This window comes from Channa argus, unplaced genomic scaffold (assembly GCF_033026475.1).
Source record: "Channa argus isolate prfri unplaced genomic scaffold, Channa argus male v1.0 Contig009, whole genome shotgun sequence".
In the NCBI taxonomy this organism is placed as follows: Eukaryota; Metazoa; Chordata; class Actinopteri; order Anabantiformes; family Channidae; genus Channa; species Channa argus.
Genome location: NW_027125228.1, coordinates 1,273,200 through 1,300,565, shown reverse-complemented (window position 1 = coordinate 1,300,565; position 27,366 = coordinate 1,273,200). Strand labels below are relative to the sequence as shown.

At 41.8% G+C, this 27,366-nt stretch overlaps 24 pseudogenes; all 24 read right to left on the bottom strand.

The window, feature by feature from the left end:
- Nucleotides 1–833: 833 nt before the first annotated feature.
- On the bottom strand, nucleotides 834–952 carry LOC137111249 (5S ribosomal RNA; annotated as a pseudogene).
- An 857-nt stretch (nucleotides 953–1,809) lies between these two features.
- Nucleotides 1,810–1,928, bottom strand: LOC137111247 (5S ribosomal RNA; annotated as a pseudogene).
- An 857-nt stretch (nucleotides 1,929–2,785) lies between these two features.
- Nucleotides 2,786–2,904, bottom strand: LOC137111246 (5S ribosomal RNA; annotated as a pseudogene).
- An 857-nt stretch (nucleotides 2,905–3,761) lies between these two features.
- Nucleotides 3,762–3,880, bottom strand: LOC137110554 (5S ribosomal RNA; annotated as a pseudogene).
- Nucleotides 3,881–5,714: 1,834 nt separating this feature from the next.
- Nucleotides 5,715–5,833, bottom strand: LOC137110301 (5S ribosomal RNA; annotated as a pseudogene).
- An 857-nt stretch (nucleotides 5,834–6,690) lies between these two features.
- On the bottom strand, nucleotides 6,691–6,809 carry LOC137110347 (5S ribosomal RNA; annotated as a pseudogene).
- An 868-nt stretch (nucleotides 6,810–7,677) lies between these two features.
- LOC137111168 (5S ribosomal RNA) lies at nucleotides 7,678–7,796 on the bottom strand (annotated as a pseudogene).
- Nucleotides 7,797–8,654: 858 nt separating this feature from the next.
- On the bottom strand, nucleotides 8,655–8,773 carry LOC137110918 (5S ribosomal RNA; annotated as a pseudogene).
- Nucleotides 8,774–10,607: 1,834 nt separating this feature from the next.
- Nucleotides 10,608–10,726, bottom strand: LOC137111245 (5S ribosomal RNA; annotated as a pseudogene).
- An 857-nt stretch (nucleotides 10,727–11,583) lies between these two features.
- Nucleotides 11,584–11,702, bottom strand: LOC137111244 (5S ribosomal RNA; annotated as a pseudogene).
- Nucleotides 11,703–12,559: 857 nt separating this feature from the next.
- LOC137110757 (5S ribosomal RNA) lies at nucleotides 12,560–12,678 on the bottom strand (annotated as a pseudogene).
- An 857-nt stretch (nucleotides 12,679–13,535) lies between these two features.
- Nucleotides 13,536–13,654, bottom strand: LOC137111243 (5S ribosomal RNA; annotated as a pseudogene).
- Nucleotides 13,655–14,511: 857 nt separating this feature from the next.
- On the bottom strand, nucleotides 14,512–14,630 carry LOC137110917 (5S ribosomal RNA; annotated as a pseudogene).
- An 857-nt stretch (nucleotides 14,631–15,487) lies between these two features.
- On the bottom strand, nucleotides 15,488–15,606 carry LOC137111242 (5S ribosomal RNA; annotated as a pseudogene).
- An 857-nt stretch (nucleotides 15,607–16,463) lies between these two features.
- On the bottom strand, nucleotides 16,464–16,582 carry LOC137111241 (5S ribosomal RNA; annotated as a pseudogene).
- An 857-nt stretch (nucleotides 16,583–17,439) lies between these two features.
- Nucleotides 17,440–17,558, bottom strand: LOC137110756 (5S ribosomal RNA; annotated as a pseudogene).
- A 1,834-nt stretch (nucleotides 17,559–19,392) lies between these two features.
- On the bottom strand, nucleotides 19,393–19,511 carry LOC137110300 (5S ribosomal RNA; annotated as a pseudogene).
- Nucleotides 19,512–20,368: 857 nt separating this feature from the next.
- Nucleotides 20,369–20,487, bottom strand: LOC137110626 (5S ribosomal RNA; annotated as a pseudogene).
- Nucleotides 20,488–21,355: 868 nt separating this feature from the next.
- On the bottom strand, nucleotides 21,356–21,474 carry LOC137111157 (5S ribosomal RNA; annotated as a pseudogene).
- An 857-nt stretch (nucleotides 21,475–22,331) lies between these two features.
- Nucleotides 22,332–22,450, bottom strand: LOC137110916 (5S ribosomal RNA; annotated as a pseudogene).
- Nucleotides 22,451–24,284: 1,834 nt separating this feature from the next.
- Nucleotides 24,285–24,403, bottom strand: LOC137111240 (5S ribosomal RNA; annotated as a pseudogene).
- Nucleotides 24,404–25,260: 857 nt separating this feature from the next.
- On the bottom strand, nucleotides 25,261–25,379 carry LOC137110913 (5S ribosomal RNA; annotated as a pseudogene).
- An 857-nt stretch (nucleotides 25,380–26,236) lies between these two features.
- LOC137111238 (5S ribosomal RNA) lies at nucleotides 26,237–26,355 on the bottom strand (annotated as a pseudogene).
- An 857-nt stretch (nucleotides 26,356–27,212) lies between these two features.
- Nucleotides 27,213–27,331, bottom strand: LOC137110912 (5S ribosomal RNA; annotated as a pseudogene).
- Nucleotides 27,332–27,366: the final 35 nt, after the last annotated feature.

Sequence of the window (27,366 nt, the reverse complement as noted above, 5' to 3'; positions counted from 1 at the left end):
CTTAAAAACGCTGGAGAAGCAGAATGCATGACACTTGCTAAGAAGAAGATAAATGTGGCAAAGTACAAAGTACTATAACTGTACTGGTCTGTTACGCCCCTGTCTAGGGGGTCAGGGTGCAACATACAAAGATAAATTAGCATGTTCCCTCTCCGATCCCCAAACCAAAATCCAGGATCGAGATGTTCCAACAGAATGATATTTATTTTAAACGAAAGAAAGTGTCAAACAAAACATGACACTACAACTCAGGGCGAACCAAGGCCAACATAATAAACAAAATAAGCCATTTCCCACAGAAAGTGCTAGCTAGCCTGATAGAAATAAACAAACCAAAAGACAGTTGCTAACCCTAACTCCCTAATGTGAAAACAGTCCAAAGAAAATGGTAGTTCACCCCTACAGATTTAATACTATTTACAAAATATACAATTTATAAACAAAACCACGGCACAAAACCTAACAATTCAGAAATACTAAAAAGGTTTGGAAACCAAGAACAGCAAACAGGTGCTGATGCCAGAAAGAGCCTCGCTAGCTGTTGGGAACCGTACTTTTAAAACTCCAGGAAGTGTAGGATGGACCACTCAGCTTCCGGTACTGCCCCCCAATCCGGCCAATCAGGCAGGGCACCTATAAGAACAAGAAAATAAAAACAACACATATGGCCAGGACCGTAACATGGTCTATTAGTAATGAAGCACGATGGTTGACAAACCAATAAAGTAGCAAAACAGCAATGAAAGAACAAAATTTGATGAAAATATAGAACAATTTCTATGAATAAATAGGCAGTAACACCAGCTTGTGCTGCCCGTAAACCCAAGCAAAAAAGCTTACAGCACCTGGTATTCCCAGGCGGTCTTCCTACCAAGTACTAACCAGGCCCGGCTCTATTTGGCTGCCGAGATCGGACGAGATCGGGCGCTTAGAGAGCGGTGTGGCCGTAAGCTGCATTTGACATCATCAACAGCTCTTAAAAACGCTGGAGAAGCAGAATGCATGACACTTGCTAAGAAGAAGATAAATGTGGCAAAGTACAAAGTACTATAACTGTACTGGTCTGTTACGCCCCTGTCTAGGGGGTCAGGGTGCCACATACAAAGATAAATTAGCATGTTCCCTCTCCGATCCCCAAACCAAAATCCAGGATCGAGATGTTCCAACAGAATGATATTTATTTTAAACGAAAGAAAGTGTCAAACAAAACATGACACTACAACTCAGGGCGAACCAAGGCCAACATAATAAACAAAATAAGCCATTTCCCACAGAGAGTGCTAGCTAGCCTGATAGAAATAAACAAACCAAAAGACAGTCGCTAACCCTAACTCCCTAATGTGAAAACAGTCCAAAGAAAATGGCAGTTCACCCCTACAGATTTAATACTATTTACAAAATATACAATTTATAAACAAAACCACGGCACAAAACCTAACAATTCAAAAATGCTAAATAAGGTTTGGAAACCAAGAACAGCAAACAGGTGCTGATGCCAGAAAGAGCCTCGCTAGCTGTTGGGAACCGTACTTTTAAAACTCCAGGAAGTGTAGGATGGACCAATCAGCTTCCTGTACTGCCCCCCAATCCGGCCAATCAGGCAGGGCACCTATAAGAACAAGAAAATAAAAACAACACATATGGCCAGGACCGTAACATGGTCTACTAGTAATGAAGCACGATGGTTGGCAAACCAATAAAGTAGCAAAACAGCAATGAAAGAACAAAATTTGATGAAAATATAGAACAATTTCTACGAATAAATAGGCAGTAACACCAGCTTGTGCTGCCCGTAAACCCAAGCAAAAAAGCTTACAGCACCTGGTATTCCCAGGCGGTCTTCCTACCAAGTACTAACCAGGCCCGGCTCTATTTGGCTGCCGAGATCGGACGAGATCGGGCGCTTAGAGAGCGGTGTGGCCGTAAGCTGCATTTGACATCATCAACAGCTCTTAAAAACGCTGGAGAAGCAGAATGCATGACACTTGCTAAGAAGAAGATAAATGTGGCAAAGTACAAAGTACTATAACTGTACTGGTCTGTTACGCCCCTGTCTAGGGGGTCAGGGTGCCACATACAAAGATAAATTAGCATGTTCCCTCTCCGATCCCCAAACCAAAATCCAGGATCGAGATGTTCCAACAGAATGATATTTATTTTAAACGAAAGAAAGTGTCAAACAAAACATGACACTACAACTCAGGGCGAACCAAGGCCAACATAATAAACAAAATAAGCCATTTCCCACAGAGAGTGCTAGCTAGCCTGATAGAAATAAACAAACCAAAAGACAGTCGCTAACCCTAACTCCCTAATGTGAAAACAGTCCAAAGAAAATGGCAGTTCACCCCTACAGATTTAATACTATTTACAAAATATACAATTTATAAACAAAACCACGGCACAAAACCTAACAATTCAAAAATGCTAAATAAGGTTTGGAAACCAAGAACAGCAAACAGGTGCTGATGCCAGAAAGAGCCTCGCTAGCTGTTGGGAACCGTACTTTTAAAACTCCAGGAAGTGTAGGATGGACCAATCAGCTTCCTGTACTGCCCCCCAATCCGGCCAATCAGGCAGGGCACCTATAAGAACAAGAAAATAAAAACAACACATATGGCCAGGACCGTAACATGGTCTACTAGTAATGAAGCACGATGGTTGGCAAACCAATAAAGTAGCAAAACAGCAATGAAAGAACAAAATTTGATGAAAATATAGAACAATTTCTACGAATAAATAGGCAGTAACACCAGCTTGTGCTGCCCGTAAACCCAAGCAAAAAAGCTTACAGCACCTGGTATTCCCAGGCGGTCTTCCTACCAAGTACTAACCAGGCCCGGCTCTATTTGGCTGCCGAGATCGGACGAGATCGGGCGCTTAGAGAGCGGTGTGGCCGTAAGCTGCATTTGACATCATCAACAGCTCTTAAAAACGCTGGAGAAGCAGAATGCATGACACTTGCTAAGAAGAAGATAAATGTGGCAAAGTACAAAGTACTATAACTGTACTGGTCTGTTACGCCCCTGTCTAGGGGGTCAGGGTGCCACATACAAAGATAAATTAGCATGTTCCCTCTCCGATCCCCAAACCAAAATCCAGGATCGAGATGTTCCAACAGAATGATATTTATTTTAAACGAAAGAAAGTGTCAAACAAAACATGACACTACAACTCAGGGCGAACCAAGGCCAACATAATAAACAAAATAAGCCATTTCCCACAGAGAGTGCTAGCTAGCCTGATAGAAATAAACAAACCAAAAGACAGTCGCTAACCCTAACTCCCTAATGTGAAAACAGTCCAAAGAAAATGGCAGTTCACCCCTACAGATTTAATACTATTTACAAAATATACAATTTATAAACAAAACCACGGCACAAAACCTAACAATTCAAAAATGCTAAATAACGTTTAGAAACCAAGAACAGCAAACAGGTGCTGATGCCAGAAAGAGCCTCGCTAGCTGTTGGGAACCGTACTTTTAAAACTCCAGGAAGTGTAGGATGGACCAATCAGCTTCCTGTACTGCCCCCCAATCCGGCCAATCAGGCAGGGCACCTATAAGAACAAGAAAATAAAAACAACACATATGGCCAGGACCGTAACATGGTCTACTAGTAATGAAGCACGATGGTTGGCAAACCAATAAAGTAGCAAAACAGCAATGAAAGAACAAAATTTGATGAAAATATAGAACAATTTCTATGAATAAATAGGCAGTAACACCAGCTTGAGCTGCCCGTAAACCCAAGCAAAAAAGCTTACAGCACCTGGTATTCCCAGGCGGTCTTCCTACCAAGTACTAACCAGGCCCGGCCCTATTTGGCTGCCGAGATCGGACGAGATCGGGCGCTTAGAGAGCGGTGTGGCCGTAACATGCATTTGACATCATCAACAGCTCTTAAAAACGCTAGAGAAGCAGAATGCATGACACTTGCTAAGAAGAAGATAAATGTGGCAAAGTACAAAGTACTATAACTGTACTGGTCTGTTACGCCCCTGTCTAGGGGGTCAGGGTGAAACATACAAAGATAAATTTGCATGTTCCCTCTCCGATCCCCAAACCAAAATCCAGGATTGAGATGTTCCAACAGAATGATATTTATTTTAAACGAAAGAAAGTGTCAAACAAAACATGACACTACAACTCAGGGCGAACCAAGGCCAACATAATAAACAAAATAAGCCATTTCCCACAGAAAGTGCTAGCTAGCCTGATAGAAAGAAACAAACCAAAAGACAGTCGCTAACCCTAACTCCCTAATGTGAAAACAGTCCAAAGAAAATGGCAGTTCACCCCTACAGATTTAATACTATTTACAAAATATACAATTTATAAACAAAACCACGGCACAAAACCTAACAATTCAAAAATGCTAAATAAGGTTTGGAAACCAAGAACAGCAAACAGGTGCTGATGCTAGAAAGAGCCTCGCTAGCTGTTGGGAACCGTACTTTTAAAACTCCAGGAAGTGTAGGATGGACCAATCAGCTTCCTGTACTTCCCCCAAATCCGGCCAATCAGGCAGGGCACCTTTAAAAACAAGAAAATAAAAACAACACATATGGCCAGGACCGTAACATGGTCTACTAGTAATGAAGCACGATGGTTGACAAACCAATAAAGTAGCAAAACAGCAATGAAAGAACAAAATTTGATGAAAATATAGAACAATTTCTATGAATAAATAGGCAGTAACACCAGCTTGAGCTGCCCGTAAACCCAAGCAAAAAAGCTTACAGCACCTGGTATTCCCAGGCGGTCTTCCTACCAAGTACTAACCAGGCCCGGCCCTATTTGGCTGCCGAGATCGGACGCTTAGAGAGCGGTGTGGCCGTAACATGCATTTGACATCATCAACAGCTCTTAAAAACGCTAGAGAAGCAGAAGGCATGACACTTGCTAAGAAGAAGATAAATGTGGCAAAGTACAAAGTACTATAACTGTACTGGTCTGTTACGCCCCTGTCTAGGGGGTCAGGGTGAAACATACAAAGATAAATTTGCATGTTCCCTCTCCGATCCCCAAACCAAAATCCAGGATTGAGATGTTCCAACAGAATGATATTTATTTTAAACGAAAGAAAGTGTCAAACAAAACATGACACTACAACTCAGGGCGAACCAAGGCCAACATAATAAACAAAATAAGCCATTTCCCACAGAAAGTGCTAGCTAGCCTGATAGAAAGAAACAAACCAAAAGACAGTCGCTAACCCTAACTCCCTAATGTGAAAACAAGAGAAAACAATCAAAAGAAAAATGGCAGTCCACCCCTACAGATTTAATACTATTTACAAAATATACAATTTATAAACAAAACCACGGCACAAAACCTAACAATTCAAAAATGCTAAATAAGGTTTGGAAACCAAGAACAGCAAACAGGTGCTGATGCCAGAAAGAGCCTCGCTAGCTGTTGGGAACCATACTTTTAAAACTCCAGGAAGTGTAGGATGGACCAATCAGCTTCCTGTACTGCCCCCCAATCCAGCCAATCAGGCAGGGCACCTATAAGAACAAGAAAATAAAAACAACACATATGGCCAGGACCGTAACATGGTCTACTAGTAATGAAGCACGATGGTTGACAAACCAATAAAGTAGCAAAACAGCAATGAAAGAACAAAATTTGATGAAAATATAGAACAATTTTTATGAATAAATAGGCAGTAACACCAGCTTGTGCTGCCCGTAAACCCAAGCAAAAAAGCTTACAGCACCTGGTATTCCCAGGCGGTCTTCCTACCAAGTACTAACCAGGTCCGGCCCTATTTGGCTGCCGAGATCGGACGAGATCGGGCGCTCAGAGAGCGGTGTGGCCGTAAGCTGCATTTGACATCATCAACAGCTCTTAAAAACGCTGGAGAAGCAGAATGCATGACACTTGCTAAGAAGAAGATAAATGTGGCAAAGTACAAAGTACTATAACTGTACTGGTCTGTTACGCCCCTGTCTAGGGGGTCAGGGTGCAACATACAAAGATAAATTAGCATGTTCCCTCTCCGATCCCCAAACCAAAATCCAGAATCGAGATGTTCCAACAGAATGATATTTATTTTAAACGAAAGAAAGTGTCAAACAAAACATGACACTACAACTCAGGGCGAACCAAGGCCAACATAATAAACAAAATAAGCCATTTCCCACAGAAAGTGCTAGCTAGCCTGATAGAAATAAACAAACCAAAAGATAGTCGCTAACCCTAACTCCCTAATGTGAAAACAGTCCAAAGAAAATGGCAGTCCACCCCTACAGATTTAATACTATTTACAAAATATACAATTTATAAACAAAACCACGGCACAAAACCTAACAATTCAAAAATGCTAAATAAGATTTGGAAACTAAGAACAGCAAACAGGTGCTGCTGCCAGAAAGAGCCTCGCTAGCTGTTGGGAACCGTACTTTTAAAACTCCAGGAAGTGTAGGATGGACCAATCAGCTTCCTGTACTTCCCCCAAATCCGGCCAATCAGGCAGGGCACCTATAAGAACAAGAAAATAAAAACAACACATATGGCCATGACCGTAACATGGTCTACTAGTAATGAAGCACGATGGTTGACAAACCAATAAAGTAGCAAAACAGCAATGAAAGAACAAAATTTGATGAAAATATAGAACAATTTCTATGAATAAATAGGCAGTAACACCAGCTTGAGCTGCCCGTAAACCCAAGCAAAAAAGCTTACAGCACCTGGTATTCCCAGGCGGTCTTCCTACCAAGTACTAACCAGGCCCGGCTCTATTTGGCTGCCGAGATCGGACGAGATCGGGCGCTTAGAGAGCGGTGTGGCCGTAACATGCATTTGACATCATCAACAGCTCTTAAAAACGCTAGAGAAGCAGAATGCATGACACTTGCTAAGAAGAAGATAAATGTGGCAAAGTACAAAGTACTATAACTGTACTGGTCTGTTACGCCCCTGTCTAGGGGGTCAGGGTGAAACATACAAAGATAAATTTGCATGTTCCCTCTCCGATCCCCAAACCAAAATCCAGGATTGAGATGTTCCAACAGAATGATATTTATTTTAAACGAAAGAAAGTGTCAAACAAAACATGACACTACAACTCAGGGCGAACCAAGGCCAACATAATAAACAAAATAAGCCATTTCCCACAGAAAGTGCTAGCTAGCCTGATAGAAAGAAACAAACCAAAAGACAGTCGCTAACCCTAACTCCCTAATGTGAAAACAAGAGAAAACAATCAAAAGAAAAATGGCAGTCCACCCCTACAGATTTAATACTATTTACAAAATATACAATTTATAAACAAAACCACGGCACAAAACCTAACAATTCAAAAATGCTAAATAAGGTTTGGAAACCAAGAACAGCAAACAGGTGCTGATGCCAGAAAGAGCCTCGCTAGCTGTTGGGAACCATACTTTTAAAACTCCAGGATGTGTAGGATGGACCAATCAGCTTCCTGTACTGCCCCCCAATCCAGCCAATCAGGCAGGGCACCTATAAGAACAAGAAAATAAAAACAACACATATGGCCAGGACCGTAACATGGTCTACTAGTAATGAAGCACGATGGTTGACAAACCAATAAAGTAGCAAAACAGCAATGAAAGAACAAAATTTGATGAAAATATAGAACAATTTCTATGAATAAATAGGCAGTAACACCAGCTTGTGCTGCCCGTAAACCCAAGCAAAAAAGCTTACAGCACCTGGTATTCCCAGGTGGTCTTCCTACCAAGTACTAACCAGGCCCGGCTCTATTTGGCTGCCGAGATCGGACGAGATCGGGCGCTTAGAGAGCGGTGTGGCCGTAAGCTGCATTTGACATCATCAACAGCTCTTAAAAACGCTGGAGAAGCAGAATGCATGACACTTGCTAAGAAGAAGATAAATGTGGCAAAGTACAAAGTACTATAACTGTACTGGTCTGTTACGCCCCTGTCTAGGGGGTCAGGGTGCCACATACAAAGATAAATTAGCATGTTCCCTCTCCGATCCCCAAACCAAAATCCAGGATCGAGATGTTCCAACAGAATGATATTTATTTTAAACGAAAGAAAGTGTCAAACAAAACATGACACTACAACTCAGGGCGAACCAAGGCCAACATAATAAACAAAATAAGCCATTTCCCACAGAAAGTGCTAGCTAGCCTGATAGAAATAAACAAACCAAAAGACAGTCGCTAACCCTAACTCCCTAATGTGAAAACAGTCCAAAGAAAATGGCAGTTCACCCCTACAGATTTAATACTATTTACAAAATATACAATTTATAAACAAAACCACGGCACAAAACCTAACAATTCAAAAATGCTAAATAAGGTTTGGAAACCAAGAACAGCAAACAGGTGCTGATGCCAGAAAGAGCCTCGCTAGCTGTTGGGAACCGTACTTTTAAAACTCCAGGAAGTGTAGGATGGACCAATCAGCTTCCTGTACTGCCCCCCAAATCCGGCCAATCAGGCAGGGCACCTATAAGAACAAGAAAATAAAAACAACACATATGGCCAGGACCGTAACATGGTCTATTAGTAATGAAGCACGATGGTTGACAAACCAATCAAGTAGCAAAACAGCAATGAAAGAACAAAATTTGATGAAAATATAGAACAATTTCTATGAATAAATAGGCAGTAACACCAGCTTGTGCTGCCCGTAAACCCAAGCAAAGAAGCTTACAGCACGTGGTATTCCCAGGCGGTCTTCCTACCAAGTACTAACAAGGCCCGGCCCTATTTGGCTGCCGAGATCGGACGGGATCGGGCGCTTAGAGAGCAGTGTGGCCGTAAGCTGCATTTGACATCATCAACAGCTCTCAAAAACGCTGGAGAAGCAGAATGCATGACCCTTGCTAAGAAGAAGATAAATGTGGCAAAGTACAAAGTACTATAACTGTACTGGTCTGTTACGCCTCTGTCTAGGGGGTCAGGGTGCAACATACAAAGATAAATTAGCATGTTCCCTCTCCGATCCCCAAACCAAAATCCAGGATCGAGATGTTCCAACAGAATGATATTTATTTTAAACGAAAGAAAGTGTCAAACAAAACATGACACTACAACTCAGGGCGAACCAAGGCCAACATAATAAACAAAATAAGCCATTTCCCACAGAAAGTGCTAGCTAGCCTGATAGAAATAAACAAACCAAAAGACAGTCGCTAACCCTAACTCCCTAATGTGAAAACAGTCCAAAGAAAATGGCAGTTCACCCCTACAGATTTAATACTATTTACAAAATATACAATTTATAAACAAAACCACGGCACAAAACCTAACAATTCAAAAATGCTAAATAAGGTTTGGAAACCAAGAACAGCAAACAGGTGCTGATGCTAGAAAGAGCCTCGCTAGCTGTTGGGAACCGTACTTTTAAAACTCCAGGAAGTGTAGGATGGACCAATCAGCTTCCTGTACTTCCCCCAAATCCGGCCAATCAGGCAGGGCACCTATAAGAACAAGAAAATAAAAACAACACATATGGCCAGGACCGTAACATGGTCTACTAGTAATGAAGCACGATGGTTGACAAACCAATAAAGTAGCAAAACAGCAATGAAAGAACAAAATTTGATGAAAATATAGAACAATTTCTATGAATAAATAGGCAGTAACACCAGCTTGAGCTGCCCGTAAACCCAAGCAAAAAAGCTTACAGCACCTGGTATTCCCAGGCGGTCTTCCTACCAAGTACTAACCAGGCCCGGCCCTATTTGGCTGCCGAGATCGGACGCTTAGAGAGCGGTGTGGCCGTAACATGCATTTGACATCATCAACAGCTCTTAAAAACGCTAGAGAAGCAGAAGGCATGACACTTGCTAAGAAGAAGATAAATGTGGCAAAGTACAAAGTACTATAACTGTACTGGTCTGTTACGCCCCTGTCTAGGGGGTCAGGGTGAAACATACAAAGATAAATTTGCATGTTCCCTCTCCGATCCCCAAACCAAAATCCAGGATTGAGATGTTCCAACAGAATGATATTTATTTTAAACGAAAGAAAGTGTCAAACAAAACATGACACTACAACTCAGGGCGAACCAAGGCCAACATAATAAACAAAATAAGCCATTTCCCACAGAAAGTGCTAGCTAGCCTGATAGAAAGAAACAAACCAAAAGACAGTCGCTAACCCTAACTCCCTAATGTGAAAACAAGAGAAAACAATCAAAAGAAAAATGGCAGTCCACCCCTACAGATTTAATACTATTTACAAAATATACAATTTATAAACAAAACCACGGCACAAAACCTAACAATTCAAAAATGCTAAATAAGGTTTGGAAACCAAGAACAGCAAACAGGTGCTGATGCCAGAAAGAGCCTCGCTAGCTGTTGGGAACCATACTTTTAAAACTCCAGGAAGTGTAGGATGGACCAATCAGCTTCCTGTACTGCCCCCCAATCCAGCCAATCAGGCAGGGCACCTATAAGAACAAGAAAATAAAAACAACACATATGGCCAGGACCGTAACATGGTCTACTAGTAATGAAGCACGATGGTTGACAAACCAATAAAGTAGCAAAACAGCAATGAAAGAACAAAATTTGATGAAAATATAGAACAATTTCTATGAATAAATAGGCAGTAACACCAGCTTGTGCTGCCCGTAAACCCAAGCAAAAAAGCTTACAGCACCTGGTATTCCCAGGCGGTCTTCCTACCAAGTACTAACCAGGCCCGGCTCTATTTGGCTGCCGAGATCGGACGAGATCGGGCGCTTAGAGAGCGGTGTGGCCGTAAGCTGCATTTGACATCATCAACAGCTCTTAAAAACGCTGGAGAAGCAGAATGCATGACACTTGCTAAGAAGAAGATAAATGTGGCAAAGTACAAAGTACTATAACTGTACTGGTCTGTTACGCCCCTGTCTAGGGGGTCAGGGTGCCACATACAAAGATAAATTAGCATGTTCCCTCTCCGATCCCCAAACCAAAATCCAGGATCGAGATGTTCCAACAGAATGATATTTATTTTAAACGAAAGAAAGTGTCAAACAAAACATGACACTACAACTCAGGGCGAACCAAGGCCAACATAATAAACAAAATAAGCCATTTCCCACAGAAAGTGCTAGCTAGCCTGATAGAAATAAACAAACCAAAAGACAGTCGCTAACCCTAACTCCCTAATGTGAAAACAGTCCAAAGAAAATGGCAGTTCACCCCTACAGATTTAATACTATTTACAAAATATACAATTTATAAACAAAACCACGGCACAAAACCTAACAATTCAAAAATGCTAAATAAGGTTTGGAAACCAAGAACAGCAAACAGGTGCTGATGCCAGAAAGAGCCTCGCTAGCTGTTGGGAACCGTACTTTTAAAACTCCAGGAAGTGTAGGATGGACCAATCAGCTTCCTGTACTGCCCCCCAATCCGGCCAATCAGGCAGGGCACCTATAAGAACAAGAAAATAAAAACAACACATATGGCCAGGACCGTAACATGGTCTATTAGTAATGAAGCACGATGGTTGACAAACCAATCAAGTAGCAAAACAGCAATGAAAGAACAAAATTTGATGAAAATATAGAACAATTTCTATGAATAAATAGGCAGTAACACCAGCTTGTGCTGCCCGTAAACCCAAGCAAAAAAGCTTACAGCACCTGGTATTCCCAGGCGGTCTTCCTACCAAGTACTAACCAGGCCCGGCTCTATTTGGCTGCCGAGATCGGACGAGATCGGGCGCTTAGAGAGCGGTGTGGCCGTAAGCTGCATTTGACATCATCAACAGCTCTTAAAAACGCTGGAGAAGCAGAATGCATGACACTTGCTAAGAAGAAGATAAATGTGGCAAAGTACAAAGTACTATAACTGTACTGGTCTGTTACGCCCCTGTCTAGGGGGTCAGGGTGCCACATACAAAGATAAATTAGCATGTTCCCTCTCCGATCCCCAAACCAAAATCCAGGATCGAGATGTTCCAACAGAATGATATTTATTTTAAACGAAAGAAAGTGTCAAACAAAACATGACACTACAACTCAGGGCGAACCAAGGCCAACATAATAAACAAAATAAGCCATTTCCCACAGAGAGTGCTAGCTAGCCTGATAGAAATAAACAAACCAAAAGACAGTCGCTAACCCTAACTCCCTAATGTGAAAACAGTCCAAAGAAAATGGCAGTTCACCCCTACAGATTTAATACTATTTACAAAATATACAATTTATAAACAAAACCACGGCACAAAACCTAACAATTCAAAAATGCTAAATAACGTTTAGAAACCAAGAACAGCAAACAGGTGCTGATGCCAGAAAGAGCCTCGCTAGCTGTTGGGAACCGTACTTTTAAAACTCCAGGAAGTGTAGGATGGACCAATCAGCTTCCTGTACTGCCCCCCAATCCGGCCAATCAGGCAGGGCACCTATAAGAACAAGAAAATAAAAACAACACATATGGCCAGGACCGTAACATGGTCTACTAGTAATGAAGCACGATGGTTGGCAAACCAATAAAGTAGCAAAACAGCAATGAAAGAACAAAATTTGATGAAAATATAGAACAATTTCTATGAATAAATAGGCAGTAACACCAGCTTGAGCTGCCCGTAAACCCAAGCAAAAAAGCTTACAGCACCTGGTATTCCCAGGCGGTCTTCCTACCAAGTACTAACCAGGCCCGGCCCTATTTGGCTGCCGAGATCGGACGAGATCGGGCGGTTAGAGAGCGGTGTGGCCGTAACATGCATTTGACATCATCAACAGCTCTTAAAAACGCTAGAGAAGCAGAATGCATGACACTTGCTAAGAAGAAGATAAATGTGGCAAAGTACAAAGTACTATAACTGTACTGGTCTGTTACGCCCCTGTCTAGGGGGTCAGGGTGAAACATACAAAGATAAATTTGCATGTTCCCTCTCCGATCCCCAAACCAAAATCCAGGATTGAGATGTTCCAACAGAATGATATTTATTTTAAACGAAAGAAAGTGTCAAACAAAACATGACACTACAACTCAGGGCGAACCAAGGCCAACATAATAAACAAAATAAGCCATTTCCCACAGAAAGTGCTAGCTAGCCTGATAGAAAGAAACAAACCAAAAGACAGTCGCTAACCCTAACTCCCTAATGTGAAAACAGTCCAAAGAAAATGGCAGTTCACCCCTACAGATTTAATACTATTTACAAAATATACAATTTATAAACAAAACCACGGCACAAAACCTAACAATTCAAAAATGCTAAATAAGGTTTGGAAACCAAGAACAGCAAACAGGTGCTGATGCTAGAAAGAGCCTCGCTAGCTGTTGGGAACCGTACTTTTAAAACTCCAGGAAGTGTAGGATGGACCAATCAGCTTCCTGTACTTCCCCCAAATCCGGCCAATCAGGCAGGGCACCTTTAAGAACAAGAAAATAAAAACAACACATATGGCCAGGACCGTAACATGGTCTACTAGTAATGAAGCACGATGGTTGACAAACCAATAAAGTAGCAAAACAGCAATGAAAGAACAAAATTTGATGAAAATATAGAACAATTTCTATGAATAAATAGGCAGTAACACCAGCTTGTGCTGCCCGTAAACCCAAGCAAAAAAGCTTACAGCACCTGGTATTCCCAGGCGGTCTTCCTACCAAGTACTAACCAGGCCCGGCTCTATTTGGCTGCCGAGATCGGACGAGATCGGGCGCTTAGAGAGCGGTGTGGCCGTAAGCTGCATTTGACATCATCAACAGCTCTTAAAAACGCTGGAGAAGCAGAATGCATGACACTTGCTAAGAAGAAGATAAATGTGGCAAAGTACAAAGTACTATAACTGTACTGGTCTGTTACGCCCCTGTCTAGGGGGTCAGGGTGCCACATACAAAGATAAATTAGCATGTTCCCTCTCCGATCCCCAAACCAAAATCCAGGATCGAGATGTTCCAACAGAATGATATTTATTTTAAACGAAAGAAAGTGTCAAACAAAACATGACACTACAACTCAGGGCGAACCAAGGCCAACATAATAAACAAAATAAGCCATTTCCCACAGAAAGTGCTAGCTAGCCTGATAGAAATAAACAAACCAAAAGACAGTCGCTAACCCTAACTCCCTAATGTGAAAACAGTCCAAAGAAAATGGCAGTTCACCCCTACAGATTTAATACTATTTACAAAATATACAATTTATAAACAAAACCACGGCACAAAACCTAACAATTCAAAAATGCTAAATAAGGTTTGGAAACCAAGAACAGCAAACAGGTGCTGATGCCAGAAAGAGCCTCGCTAGCTGTTGGGAACCGTACTTTTAAAACTCCAGGAAGTGTAGGATGGACCAATCAGCTTCCTGTACTGCCCCCCAATCCGGCCAATCAGGCAGGGCACCTATAAGAACAAGAAAATAAAAACAACACATATGGCCAGGACCGTAACATGGTCTATTAGTAATGAAGCACGATGGTTGACAAACCAATCAAGTAGCAAAACAGCAATGAAAGAACAAAATTTGATGAAAATATAGAACAATTTCTATGAATAAATAGGCAGTAACACCAGCTTGTGCTGCCCGTAAACCCAAGCAAAGAAGCTTACAGCACGTGGTATTCCCAGGCGGTCTTCCTACCAAGTACTAACAAGGCCCGGCCCTATTTGGCTGCCGAGATCGGACGGGATCGGGCGCTTAGAGAGCAGTGTGGCCGTAAGCTGCATTTGACATCATCAACAGCTCTCAAAAACGCTGGAGAAGCAGAATGCATGACCCTTGCTAAGAAGAAGATAAATGTGGCAAAGTACAAAGTACTATAACTGTACTGGTCTGTTACGCCTCTGTCTAGGGGGTCAGGGTGCAACATACAAAGATAAATTAGCATGTTCCCTCTCCGATCCCCAAACCAAAATCCAGGATCGAGATGTTCCAACAGAATGATATTTATTTTAAACGAAAGAAAGTGTCAAACAAAACATGACACTACAACTCAGGGCGAACCAAGGCCAACATAATAAACAAAATAAGCCATTTCCCACAGAAAGTGCTAGCTAGCCTGATAGAAATAAACAAACCAAAAGACAGTCGCTAACCCTATCTCCCTAATGTGAAAACAGTCCAAAGAAAATGGTAGTTCACCCCTACAGATTTAATACTATTTACAAAATATACAATTTATAAACAAAACCACGGCACAAAACCTAACAATTCAGAAATACTAAATAAGGTTTGGAAACCAAGAACAGCAAACAGGTGCTGATGCCAGAAAGAGCCTCGCTAGCTGTTGGGAACCGTACTTTTAAAACTCCAGGAAGTGTAGGATGGACCACTCAGCTTCCGGTACTGCCCCCCAATCCGGCCAATCAGGCAGGGCACCTATAAGAACAAGAAAATAAAAACAACACATATGGCCAGGACCGTAACATGGTCTATTAGTAATGAAGCACGATGGTTGACAAACCAATAAAGTAGCAAAACAGCAATGAAAGAACAAAATTTGATGAAAATATAGAACAATTTCTATGAATAAATAGGCAGTAACACCAGCTTGTGCTGCCCGTAAACCCAAGCAAAAAAGCTTACAGCACCTGGTATTCCCAGGCGGTCTTCCTACCAAGTACTAACCAGGCCCGGCTCTATTTGGCTGCCGAGATCGGACGAGATCGGGCGCTTAGAGAGCGGTGTGGCCGTAAGCTGCATTTGACATCATCAACAGCTCTTAAAAACGCTGGAGAAGCAGAATGCATGACACTTGCTAAGAAGAAGATAAATGTGGCAAAGTACAAAGTACTATAACTGTACTGGTCTGTTACGCCCCTGTCTAGGGGGTCAGGGTGCCACATACAAAGATAAATTAGCATGTTCCCTCTCCGATCCCCAAACCAAAATCCAGGATCGAGATGTTCCAACAGAATGATATTTATTTTAAACGAAAGAAAGTGTCAAACAAAACATGACACTACAACTCAGGGCGAACCAAGGCCAACATAATAAACAAAATAAGCCATTTCCCACAGAAAGTGCTAGCTAGCCTGATAGAAATAAACAAACCAAAAGACAGTCGCTAACCCTAACTCCCTAATGTGAAAACAGTCCAAAGAAAATGGCAGTTCACCCCTACAGATTTAATACTATTTACAAAATATACAATTTATAAACAAAACCACGGCACAAAACCTAACAATTCAAAAATGCTAAATAAGGTTTGGAAACCAAGAACAGCAAACAGGTGCTGATGCCAGAAAGAGCCTCGCTAGCTGTTGGGAACCGTACTTTTAAAACTCCAGGAAGTGTAGGATGGACCAATCAGCTTCCTGTACTGCCCCCCAATCCGGCCAATCAGGCAGGGCACCTATAAGAACAAGAAAATAAAAACAACACATATGGCCAGGACCGTAACATGGTCTATTAGTAATGAAGCACGATGGTTGACAAACCAATCAAGTAGCAAAACAGCAATGAAAGAACAAAATTTGATGAAAATATAGAACAATTTCTATGAATAAATAGGCAGTAACACCAGCTTGTGCTGCCCGTAAACCCAAGCAAAAAAGCTTACAGCACCTGGTATTCCCAGGCGGTCTTCCTACCAAGTACTAACCAGGCCCGGCTCTATTTGGCTGCCGAGATCGGACGAGATCGGGCGCTTAGAGAGCGGTGTGGCCGTAAGCTGCATTTGACATCATCAACAGCTCTTAAAAACGCTGGAGAAGCAGAATGCATGACACTTGCTAAGAAGAAGATAAATGTGGCAAAGTACAAAGTACTATAACTGTACTGGTCTGTTACGCCCCTGTCTAGGGGGTCAGGGTGCCACATACAAAGATAAATTAGCATGTTCCCTCTCCGATCCCCAAACCAAAATCCAGGATCGAGATGTTCCAACAGAATGATATTTATTTTAAACGAAAGAAAGTGTCAAACAAAACATGACACTACAACTCAGGGCGAACCAAGGCCAACATAATAAACAAAATAAGCCATTTCCCACAGAGAGTGCTAGCTAGCCTGATAGAAATAAACAAACCAAAAGACAGTCGCTAACCCTAACTCCCTAATGTGAAAACAGTCCAAAGAAAATGGCAGTTCACCCCTACAGATTTAATACTATTTACAAAATATACAATTTATAAACAAAACCACGGCACAAAACCTAACAATTCAAAAATGCTAAATAACGTTTAGAAACCAAGAACAGCAAACAGGTGCTGATGCCAGAAAGAGCCTCGCTAGCTGTTGGGAACCGTACTTTTAAAACTCCAGGAAGTGTAGGATGGACCAATCAGCTTCCTGTACTGCCCCCCAATCCGGCCAATCAGGCAGGGCACCTATAAGAACAAGAAAATAAAAACAACACATATGGCCAGGACCGTAACATGGTCTACTAGTAATGAAGCACGATGGTTGGCAAACCAATAAAGTAGCAAAACAGCAATGAAAGAACAAAATTTGATGAAAATATAGAACAATTTCTATGAATAAATAGGCAGTAACACCAGCTTGAGCTGCCCGTAAACCCAAGCAAAAAAGCTTACAGCACCTGGTATTCCCAGGCGGTCTTCCTACCAAGTACTAACCAGGCCCGGCCCTATTTGGCTGCCGAGATCGGACGAGATCGGGCGGTTAGAGAGCGGTGTGGCCGTAACATGCATTTGACATCATCAACAGCTCTTAAAAACGCTAGAGAAGCAGAATGCATGACACTTGCTAAGAAGAAGATAAATGTGGCAAAGTACAAAGTACTATAACTGTACTGGTCTGTTACGCCCCTGTCTAGGGGGTCAGGGTGAAACATACAAAGATAAATTTGCATGTTCCCTCTCCGATCCCCAAACCAAAATCCAGGATTGAGATGTTCCAACAGAATGATATTTATTTTAAACGAAAGAAAGTGTCAAACAAAACATGACACTACAACTCAGGGCGAACCAAGGCCAACATAATAAACAAAATAAGCCATTTCCCACAGAAAGTGCTAGCTAGCCTGATAGAAAGAAACAAACCAAAAGACAGTCGCTAACCCTAACTCCCTAATGTGAAAACAGTCCAAAGAAAATGGCAGTTCACCCCTACAGATTTAATACTATTTACAAAATATACAATTTATAAACAAAACCACGGCACAAAACCTAACAATTCAAAAATGCTAAATAAGGTTTGGAAACCAAGAACAGCAAACAGGTGCTGATGCTAGAAAGAGCCTCGCTAGCTGTTGGGAACCGTACTTTTAAAACTCCAGGAAGTGTAGGATGGACCAATCAGCTTCCTGTACTTCCCCCAAATCCGGCCAATCAGGCAGGGCACCTTTAAGAACAAGAAAATAAAAACAACACATATGGCCAGGACCGTAACATGGTCTACTAGTAATGAAGCACGATGGTTGACAAACCAATAAAGTAGCAAAACAGCAATGAAAGAACAAAATTTGATGAAAATATAGAACAATTTCTATGAATAAATAGGCAGTAACACCAGCTTGAGCTGCCCGTAAACCCAAGCAAAAAAGCTTACAGCACCTGGTATTCCCAGGCGGTCTTCCTACCAAGTACTAACCAGGCCCGGCCCTATTTGGCTGCCGAGATCGGACGCTTAGAGAGCGGTGTGGCCGTAACATGCATTTGACATCATCAACAGCTCTTAAAAACGCTAGAGAAGCAGAAGGCATGACACTTGCTAAGAAGAAGATAAATGTGGCAAAGTACAAAGTACTATAACTGTACTGGTCTGTTACGCCCCTGTCTAGGGGGTCAGGGTGAAACATACAAAGATAAATTTGCATGTTCCCTCTCCGATCCCCAAACCAAAATCCAGGATTGAGATGTTCCAACAGAATGATATTTATTTTAAACGAAAGAAAGTGTCAAACAAAACATGACACTACAACTCAGGGCGAACCAAGGCCAACATAATAAACAAAATAAGCCATTTCCCACAGAAAGTGCTAGCTAGCCTGATAGAAAGAAACAAACCAAAAGACAGTCGCTAACCCTAACTCCCTAATGTGAAAACAAGAGAAAACAATCAAAAGAAAAATGGCAGTCCACCCCTACAGATTTAATACTATTTACAAAATATACAATTTATAAACAAAACCACGGCACAAAACCTAACAATTCAAAAATGCTAAATAAGGTTTGGAAACCAAGAACAGCAAACAGGTGCTGATGCCAGAAAGAGCCTCGCTAGCTGTTGGGAACCATACTTTTAAAACTCCAGGAAGTGTAGGATGGACCAATCAGCTTCCTGTACTGCCCCCCAATCCAGCCAATCAGGCAGGGCACCTATAAGAACAAGAAAATAAAAACAACACATATGGCCAGGACCGTAACATGGTCTACTAGTAATGAAGCACGATGGTTGACAAACCAATAAAGTAGCAAAACAGCAATGAAAGAACAAAATTTGATGAAAATATAGAACAATTTTTATGAATAAATAGGCAGTAACACCAGCTTGTGCTGCCCGTAAACCCAAGCAAAAAAGCTTACAGCACCTGGTATTCCCAGGCGGTCTTCCTACCAAGTACTAACCAGGTCCGGCCCTATTTGGCTGCCGAGATCGGACGAGATCGGGCGCTCAGAGAGCGGTGTGGCCGTAAGCTGCATTTGACATCATCAACAGCTCTTAAAAACGCTGGAGAAGCAGAATGCATGACACTTGCTAAGAAGAAGATAAATGTGGCAAAGTACAAAGTACTATAACTGTACTGGTCTGTTACGCCCCTGTCTAGGGGGTCAGGGTGCAACATACAAAGATAAATTAGCATGTTCCCTCTCCGATCCCCAAACCAAAATCCAGAATCGAGATGTTCCAACAGAATGATATTTATTTTAAACGAAAGAAAGTGTCAAACAAAACATGACACTACAACTCAGGGCGAACCAAGGCCAACATAATAAACAAAATAAGCCATTTCCCACAGAAAGTGCTAGCTAGCCTGATAGAAATAAACAAACCAAAAGATAGTCGCTAACCCTAACTCCCTAATGTGAAAACAGTCCAAAGAAAATGGCAGTCCACCCCTACAGATTTAATACTATTTACAAAATATACAATTTATAAACAAAACCACGGCACAAAACCTAACAATTCAAAAATGCTAAATAAGATTTGGAAACTAAGAACAGCAAACAGGTGCTGCTGCCAGAAAGAGCCTCGCTAGCTGTTGGGAACCGTACTTTTAAAACTCCAGGAAGTGTAGGATGGACCAATCAGCTTCCTGTACTTCCCCCAAATCCGGCCAATCAGGCAGGGCACCTATAAGAACAAGAAAATAAAAACAACACATATGGCCATGACCGTAACATGGTCTACTAGTAATGAAGCACGATGGTTGACAAACCAATAAAGTAGCAAAACAGCAATGAAAGAACAAAATTTGATGAAAATATAGAACAATTTCTATGAATAAATAGGCAGTAACACCAGCTTGAGCTGCCCGTAAACCCAAGCAAAAAAGCTTACAGCACCTGGTATTCCCAGGCGGTTTTCCTACCAAGTACTAACCAGGCCCGGCTCTATTTGGCTGCCGAGATCGGACGAGATCGGGCGCTTAGAGAGCGGTGTGGCCGTAACATGCATTTGACATCATCAACAGCTCTTAAAAACGCTAGAGAAGCAGAATGCATGACACTTGCTAAGAAGAAGATAAATGTGGCAAAGTACAAAGTACTATAACTGTACTGGTCTGTTACGCCCCTGTCTAGGGGGTCAGGGTGAAACATACAAAGATAAATTTGCATGTTCCCTCTCCGATCCCCAAACCAAAATCCAGGATTGAGATGTTCCAACAGAATGATATTTATTTTAAACGAAAGAAAGTGTCAAACAAAACATGACACTACAACTCAGGGCGAACCAAGGCCAACATAATAAACAAAATAAGCCATTTCCCACAGAAAGTGCTAGCTAGCCTGATAGAAAGAAACAAACCAAAAGACAGTCGCTAACCCTAACTCCCTAATGTGAAAACAAGAGAAAACAATCAAAAGAAAAATGGCAGTCCACCCCTACAGATTTAATACTATTTACAAAATATACAATTTATAAACAAAACCACGGCACAAAACCTAACAATTCAAAAATGCTAAATAAGGTTTGGAAACCAAGAACAGCAAACAGGTGCTGATGCCAGAAAGAGCCTCGCTAGCTGTTGGGAACCATACTTTTAAAACTCCAGGAAGTGTAGGATGGACCAATCAGCTTCCTGTACTGCCCCCCAATCCAGCCAATCAGGCAGGGCACCTATAAGAACAAGAAAATAAAAACAACACATATGGCCAGGACCGTAACATGGTCTACTAGTAATGAAGCACGATGGTTGACAAACCAATAAAGTAGCAAAACAGCAATGAAAGAACAAAATTTGATGAAAATATAGAACAATTTCTATGAATAAATAGGCAGTAACACCAGCTTGTGCTGCCCGTAAACCCAAGCAAAAAAGCTTACAGCACCTGGTATTCCCAGGTGGTCTTCCTACCAAGTACTAACCAGGCCCGGCTCTATTTGGCTGCCGAGATCGGACGAGATCGGGCGCTTAGAGAGCGGTGTGGCCGTAAGCTGCATTTGACATCATCAACAGCTCTTAAAAACGCTGGAGAAGCAGAATGCATGACACTTGCTAAGAAGAAGATAAATGTGGCAAAGTACAAAGTACTATAACTGTACTGGTCTGTTACGCCCCTGTCTAGGGGGTCAGGGTGCCACATACAAAGATAAATTAGCATGTTCCCTCTCCGATCCCCAAACCAAAATCCAGGATCGAGATGTTCCAACAGAATGATATTTATTTTAAACGAAAGAAAGTGTCAAACAAAACATGACACTACAACTCAGGGCGAACCAAGGCCAACATAATAAACAAAATAAGCCATTTCCCACAGAAAGTGCTAGCTAGCCTGATAGAAATAAACAAACCAAAAGACAGTCGCTAACCCTAACTCCCTAATGTGAAAACAGTCCAAAGAAAATGGCAGTTCACCCCTACAGATTTAATACTATTTACAAAATATACAATTTATAAACAAAACCACGGCACAAAACCTAACAATTCAAAAATGCTAAATAAGGTTTGGAAACCAAGAACAGCAAACAGGTGCTGATGCCAGAAAGAGCCTCGCTAGCTGTTGGGAACCGTACTTTTAAAACTCCAGGAAGTGTAGGATGGACCAATCAGCTTCCTGTACTGCCCCCCAATCCGGCCAATCAGGCAGGGCACCTATAAGAACAAGAAAATAAAAACAACACATATGGCCAGGACCGTAACATGGTCTATTAGTAATGAAGCACGATGGTTGACAAACCAATCAAGTAGCAAAACAGCAATGAAAGAACAAAATTTGATGAAAATATAGAACAATTTCTATGAATAAATAGGCAGTAACACCAGCTTGTGCTGCCCGTAAACCCAAGCAAAGAAGCTTACAGCACGTGGTATTCCCAGGCGGTCTTCCTACCAAGTACTAACAAGGCCCGGCCCTATTTGGCTGCCGAGATCGGACGGGATCGGGCGCTTAGAGAGCAGTGTGGCCGTAAGCTGCATTTGACATCATCAACAGCTCTCAAAAACGCTGGAGAAGCAGAATGCATGACCCTTGCTAAGAAGAAGATAAATGTGGCAAAGTACAAAGTACTATAACTGTACTGGTCTGTTACGCCTCTGTCTAGGGGGTCAGGGTGCAACATACAAAGATAAATTAGCATGTTCCCTCTCCGATCCCCAAACCAAAATCCAGGATCGAGATGTTCCAACAGAATGATATTTATTTTAAACGAAAGAAAGTGTCAAACAAAACATGACACTACAACTCAGGGCGAACCAAGGCCAACATAATAAACAAAATAAGCCATTTCCCACAGAAAGTGCTAGCTAGCCTGATAGAAATAAACAAACCAAAAGACAGTCGCTAACCCTAACTCCCTAATGTGAAAACAGTCCAAAGAAAATGGCAGTTCACCCCTACAGATTTAATACTATTTACAAAATATACAATTTATAAACAAAACCACGGCACAAAACCTAACAATTCAAAAATGCTAAATAAGGTTTGGAAACCAAGAACAGCAAACAGGTGCTGATGCTAGAAAGAGCCTCGCTAGCTGTTGGGAACCGTACTTTTAAAACTCCAGGAAGTGTAGGATGGACCAATCAGCTTCCTGTACTTCCCCCAAATCCGGCCAATCAGGCAGGGCACCTATAAGAACAAGAAAATAAAAACAACACATATGGCCAGGACCGTAACATGGTCTACTAGTAATGAAGCACGATGGTTGACAAACCAATAAAGTAGCAAAACAGCAATGAAAGAACAAAATTTGATGAAAATATAGAACAATTTCTATGAATAAATAGGCAGTAACACCAGCTTGAGCTGCCCGTAAACCCAAGCAAAAAAGCTTACAGCACCTGGTATTCCCAGGCGGTCTTCCTACCAAGTACTAACCAGGCCCGGCCCTATTTGGCTGCCGAGATCGGACGCTTAGAGAGCGGTGTGGCCGTAACATGCATTTGACATCATCAACAGCTCTTAAAAACGCTAGAGAAGCAGAAGGCATGAGACTTGCTAAGAAGAAGATAAATGTGGCAAAGTACAAAGTACTATAACTGTACTGGTCTGTTACGCCCCTGTCTAGGGGGTCAGGGTGAAACATACAAAGATAAATTTGCATGTTCCCTCTCCGATCCCCAAACCAAAATCCAGGATTGAGATGTTCCAACAGAATGATATTTATTTTAAACGAAAGAAAGTGTCAAACAAAACATGACACTACAACTCAGGGCGAACCAAGGCCAACATAATAAACAAAATAAGCCATTTCCCACAGAAAGTGCTAGCAAGCCTGATAGAAAGAAACAAACCAAAAGACAGTCGCTAACCCTAACTCCCTAATGTGAAAACAAGAGAAAACAATCAAAAGAAAAATGGCAGTCCACCCCTACAGATTTAATACTATTTACAAAATATACAATTTATAAACAAAACCACGGCACAAAACCTAACAATTCAAAAATGCTAAATAAGGTTTGGAAACCAAGAACAGCAAACAGGTGCTGATGCCAGAAAGAGCCTCGCTAGCTGTTGGGAACCATACTTTTAAAACTCCAGGAAGTGTAGGATGGACCAATCAGCTTCCTGTACTGCCCCCCAATCCAGCCAATCAGGCAGGGCACCTATAAGAACAAGAAAATAAAAACAACACATATGGCCAGGACCGTAACATGGTCTACTAGTAATGAAGCACGATGGTTGACAAACCAATAAAGTAGCAAAACAGCAATGAAAGAACAAAATTTGATGAAAATATAGAACAATTTCTATGAATAAATAGGCAGTAACACCAGCTTGTGCTGCCCGTAAACCCAAGCAAAAAAGCTTACAGCACCTGGTATTCCCAGGCGGTCTTCCTACCAAGTACTAACCAGGCCCGGCTCTATTTGGCTGCCGAGATCGGACGAGATCGGGCGCTTAGAGAGCGGTGTGGCCGTAAGCTGCATTTGACATCATCAACAGCTCTTAAAAACGCTGGAGAAGCAGAATGCATGACACTTGCTAAGAAGAAGATAAATGTGGCAAAGTACAAAGTACTATAACTGTACTGGTCTGTTACGCCCCTGTCTAGGGGGTCAGGGTGCCACATACAAAGATAAATTAGCATGTTCCCTCTCCGATCCCCAAACCAAAATCCAGGATCGAGATGTTCCAACAGAATGATATTTATTTTAAACGAAAGAAAGTGTCAAACAAAACATGACACTACAACTCAGGGCGAACCAAGGCCAACATAATAAACAAAATAAGCCATTTCCCACAGAAAGTGCTAGCTAGCCTGATAGAAATAAACAAACCAAAAGACAGTCGCTAACCCTAACTCCCTAATGTGAAAACAGTCCAAAGAAAATGGCAGTTCACCCCTACAGATTTAATACTATTTACAAAATATACAATTTATAAACAAAACCACGGCACAAAACCTAACAATTCAAAAATGCTAAATAAGGTTTGGAAACCAAGAACAGCAAACAGGTGCTGATGCCAGAAAGAGCCTCGCTAGCTGTTGGGAACCGTACTTTTAAAACTCCAGGAAGTGTAGGATGGACCAATCAGCTTCCTGTACTGCCCCCCAATCCGGCCAATCAGGCAGGGCACCTATAAGAACAAGAAAATAAAAACAACACATATGGCCAGGACCGTAACATGGTCTATTAGTAATGAAGCACGATGGTTGACAAACCAATCAAGTAGCAAAACAGCAATGAAAGAACAAAATTTGATGAAAATATAGAACAATTTCTATGAATAAATAGGCAGTAACACCAGCTTGTGCTGCCCGTAAACCCAAGCAAAGAAGCTTACAGCACGTGGTATTCCCAGGCGGTCTTCCTACCAAGTACTAACAAGGCCCGGCCCTATTTGGCTGCCGAGATCGGACGGGATCGGGCGCTTAGAGAGCAGTGTGGCCGTAAGCTGCATTTGACATCATCAACAGCTCTCAAAAACGCTGGAGAAGCAGAATGCATGACCCTTGCTAAGAAGAAGATAAATGTGGCAAAGTACAAAGTACTATAACTGTACTGGTCTGTTACGCCTCTGTCTAGGGGGTCAGGGTGCAACATACAAAGATAAATTAGCATGTTCCCTCTCCGATCCCCAAACCAAAATCCAGGATCGAGATGTTCCAACAGAATGATATTTATTTTAAACGAAAGAAAGTGTCAAACAAAACATGACACTACAACTCAGGGCGAACCAAGGCCAACATAATAAACAAAATAAGCCATTTCCCACAGAAAGTGCTAGCTAGCCTGATAGAAATAAACAAACCAAAAGACAGTCGCTAACCCTATCTCCCTAATGTGAAAACAGTCCAAAGAAAATGGTAGTTCACCCCTACAGATTTAATACTATTTACAAAATATACAATTTATAAACAAAACCACGGCACAAAACCTAACAATTCAGAAATACTAAATAAGGTTTGGAAACCAAGAACAGCAAACAGGTGCTGATGCCAGAAAGAGCCTCGCTAGCTGTTGGGAACCGTACTTTTAAAACTCCAGGAAGTGTAGGATGGACCACTCAGCTTCCGGTACTGCCCCCCAATCCGGCCAATCAGGCAGGGCACCTATAAGAACAAGAAAATAAAAACAACACATATGGCCAGGACCGTAACATGGTCTATTAGTAATGAAGCACGATGGTTGACAAACCAATAAAGTAGCAAAACAGCAATGAAAGAACAAAATTTGATGAAAATATAGAACAATTTCTATGAATAAATAGGCAGTAACACCAGCTTGTGCTGCCCGTAAACCCAAGCAAAAAAGCTTACAGCACCTGGTATTCCCAGGCGGTCTTCCTACCAAGTACTAACCAGGCCCGGCTCTATTTGGCTGCCGAGATCGGACGAGATCGGGCGCTTAGAGAGCGGTGTGGCCGTAAGCTGCATTTGACATCATCAACAGCTCTTAAAAACGCTGGAGAAGCAGAATGCATGACACTTGCTAAGAAGAAGATAAATGTGGCAAAGTACAAAGTACTATAACTGTACTGGTCTGTTACGCCCCTGTCTAGGGGGTCAGGGTGCCACATACAAAGATAAATTAGCATGTTCCCTCTCCGATCCCCAAACCAAAATCCAGGATCGAGATGTTCCAACAGAATGATATTTATTTTAAACGAAAGAAAGTGTCAAACAAAACATGACACTACAACTCAGGGCGAACCAAGGCCAACATAATAAACAAAATAAGCCATTTCCCACAGAAAGTGCTAGCTAGCCTGATAGAAATAAACAAACCAAAAGACAGTCGCTAACCCTAACTCCCTAATGTGAAAACAGTCCAAAGAAAATGGCAATTCACCCCTACAGATTTAATACTATTTACAAAATATACAATTTATAAACAAAACCACGGCACAAAACCTAACAATTCAAAAATGCTAAATAAGGTTTGGAAACCAAGAACAGCAAACAGGTGCTGATGCCAGAAAGAGCCTCGCTAGCTGTTGGGAACCGTACTTTTAAAACTCCAGGAAGTGTAGGATGGACCAATCAGCTTCCTGTACTGCCCCCCAATCCGGCCAATCAGGCAGGGCACCTATAAGAACAAGAAAATAAAAACAACACATATGGCCAGGACCGTAACATGGTCTATTAGTAATGAAGCACGATGGTTGACAAACCAATCAAGTAGCAAAACAGCAATGAAAGAACAAAATTTGATGAAAATATAGAACAATTTCTATGAATAAATAGGCAGTAACACCAGCTTGTGCTGCCCGTAAACCCAAGCAAAGAAGCTTACAGCACGTGGTATTCCCAGGCGGTCTTCCTACCAAGTACTAACAAGGCCCGGCCCTATTTGGCTGCCGAGATCGGACGGGATCGGGCGCTTAGAGAGCAGTGTGGCCGTAAGCTGCATTTGACATCATCAACAGCTCTCAAAAACGCT